The following is a 3043-nucleotide window of genomic DNA, read 5'->3' on the forward strand; positions in this document are numbered from 1 at the left end:
TTGAGTCTCAAAGGATCGGGACGCTTCAGTCAATCCTAGGTTAGGCATGGAATCCACTCGAGTGGCTTCCTCCCGATTCGTCCGACCCCCCTTCCGGCTCTGCCTCGAACAATCCTGAGCTCAGTGTCTCGGGACTATCCGGGGGGAGGTGCTTCCGGAGCAGACCTTTCCCTTATCCATCTACTGACTAGTGGACCCTAGGGGCCTGGTGACCTTTTCCCCGACAGTAGTCCCCAAGGGGAGAGTGTCTCCACTTGGTGGCTTTGCCAGGGTCGGACAAAGATTGTTCTGTCCTCTTGGGTTTCGCTCTTGCTAGCCCCGATGGGGCATCTTTTAGTTCATGCATGACATTTACTTCTTAGGAATTGGAACGCCACCTACTCAGTTTTCCCTACGCTCTTGGGGGCGAGACTGAGCACCTCGCATTATTTATAAGCTCTAGTTGGTGTTATTCGTAGCCACCCCATGGCCCTCATTTCTTAATTACCCCTTATATGGGCTCCGTCGATGGGTCAATCGATCGATCTCCAGTCGGAAGGAGACCACGCCGCATAGAGCCAGGGGTCGGCACAGGGCTTCTCCTTCCCCGAGCCTTTCTTTCCCACTCTTATAGGAGCCCTTTTGACTTGTGTCTTTCCAACGCAGGGTAGCCTCCATTGCTCCTGGTCATGAGGTGTGCTCATCTATTGGGTAATGGTGGCTGGGCCCAAGGGACCCTCTCCTCTCGGATTCTCGGAAGGACCATGGTGCTCTTCGTGCGACACTAGACGTGACTGAGGCTAAAGCAGGTCTCCTTCGGAACCAACTCACTAAATCATACTATCCCTTGGTTGGTAAGGTTGATGTCCCATTGCCTTTTTATTTCGTATTACATTTTAATTCCTTTTCTCATTTTTCTTCTATCGCCCCTCAGCTCTTGAAAACGAGCTAGAGAAGTTGTGCCATCAGGCGGGTCAGGTTGCGGAGTACGTCGGGGCCCGTGGTTCTTCCATGGTGGAGCGCCTGAACAATATCCCATGTCGTGTTCGGGATATTATCGACTTCGGTGTACACCGAGGGGCTGCCGTAGCGCTACTCGTCGGGGAGCTTCGGTCGGGCTCCACTCTTTAGGACATCCTCGGACCTCCCTTGTCTTTGTAAGACGAGGGACTAGAGGTAATCCTAGAGGGCTATGACAAAGTAGCCAGCCGCGTCGTGGACCGGTTGTCTAGAGACGACATCGTGTGCAGCGCCAGTTGACCCTGTGATGTATCACATTCTATCGCTACTGAATAAAAAACAATTTTTATTTTTCTCGTGCTGTCTTTTTCCGACCTACCTGAGACTATGTTTGTGGGGCACTTGGCACTCCCTTTGTCGATTTGTTGCCCTTGCCGGTGTCTGTGGGCCTATCCCCACGACATCCACCCCTCTTAAAAGAGACGTGAGTTCCGAGCTTATTTATTCGAACGTGTGCTTGTGCTACGTGGCTTACATTAACGAGCTTGGCTCTTGCCCAATCCCTTTTCGTCATGGATTAGGGTGTTTTTTAAAAGGCAACCCTTCAAGGTGGCGGCACAGGTGAAAGGGAATTAGGCTTACACCTATTTTCCTAATTAATTTTGGTGGTTGAATTGCCCAACACAAATAATTGGACTAACTAGTTTTGCTCTAGTGTATAAGTTATACAGGTGCCAAAGGTTCACACTTAGCCAATAAAAAGACCAAGAAATGGGTTCAACAAAGAGAGCAAGGGATAACCGAAGGCAGCCCTGGTCTGGCGCACCGGACTGTCCGGTGTGCCACCGGACAGTGTCCGGTGCACCACCAGACAGTGTCCGGTGCACTAGGGGACTTCACGCTGAACTCCTCACCTTCGGGAAAATCCAGAGGCGCTCCACTATAATTCACCAGACTGTCCGGTGTACACCGGACAGTGTCCGGTGCCCCAGGGGAGAGCGACTCTGGAACTCGCCAGCTTCGGGAATTCGCTCCGCTATAATTCACCGGACATGTCCGGTGTGCACCGGACTGTCCGGTGAACCAGCGGAGCAACGGCTATTCGGCGCCAACGGTCACCTGCTACAGCATTAAATGCGCGCCAGAGCGTGCAGAAGTCAGGCACGCGCGAAGTGGCGCACCGGACACTATACAGTGCATGTCCGGTGCGCCACCGGACATCCAGGCGGGCCCAGCAGTCAGAGCTCCAACGGTCGGAACCCAACGGCCAGGTGACGTGGCTGGCGCACCGGACAGTGTCCGGTGACGCACCGGACTGTCCGGTGCGCCATGCGACAGCAGCCTCCACCAAACGGCTAGTTTGGTGGTTGGGGTTATAAATACCCCCAACCACCCCACATTCAAGTCATCCAAGTTTTCAACCTTCCAACCACTTACAAGAGCTAGGCATTCAATACAAGACACACCCAAGTGATCAAATCCTCTCCCAATTCCACAAAAGCTTTAGTGACTAGTGAGAGTGATTAGTTGTGTTCTTTTGAGCTCTTGCGCTTGGATCGCTTGCTTTCTTTCTCATTCTTTCTTGTGATCAAACACTCACTTGTAACCAAGGCAAGAGACACCAATTGTGTGGTGGTCCTTGCGGGGAAGTTTTTTGTTCCCGGTTGATTTGAGAAGAGAAAGCTCACTCGGTCCGAGGGACCGTTTGAGAGAGGGAAAGGGTTAAAAGAGACCCGATCTTTGTGACCACCTCAACGGGGAGTAAGTTTGCAAGAACCGAACCTCGGTAAAACAAATCCACGTGTCACACTTCTTATTCGCTTGCGATTTGTTTTGCGCCCTCTCTTGCGGACTTGATTATATTTCTAACGCTAACCCGGCTTGTAGTTGTGATTAACTTTGTAAATTTCACTTTCGCCCTATTCACCCCCCTCTAGGCGACTTTCAATTGGTATCAGAGCCCGGTGCTTCATTAGAGCCTAACCGCTCGAAGTGATGTCGGGAGAACACGCCAAGAAGGAGATGGAGACCGGTGACAAGCCCGCTACAAGCCACGGGAAGGCTTCATCGGAAGAGTCCCGCAACAAAAAGAAAGGGAAGGAGA

General features: G+C 52.0%; 1 long non-coding RNA gene across 1 annotated transcript; it reads left to right on the plus strand.

Annotated features, from left to right (window-relative positions):
* The first annotated feature begins 415 nt into the window (after positions 1 to 415).
* LOC109940645 (uncharacterized) lies at positions 416 to 1295 on the plus strand. Its single transcript, XR_002263282.2, has 2 exons — positions 416 to 833; positions 914 to 1295. It is a non-coding gene; the product is annotated as an uncharacterized lncRNA (long non-coding RNA).
* Positions 1296 to 3043: the final 1748 nt, after the last annotated feature.

This window comes from Zea mays, chromosome 6, assembly GCF_902167145.1.
Source record: "Zea mays cultivar B73 chromosome 6, Zm-B73-REFERENCE-NAM-5.0, whole genome shotgun sequence".
NCBI classification, from domain to species: domain Eukaryota; kingdom Viridiplantae; phylum Streptophyta; class Magnoliopsida; order Poales; family Poaceae; genus Zea; species Zea mays.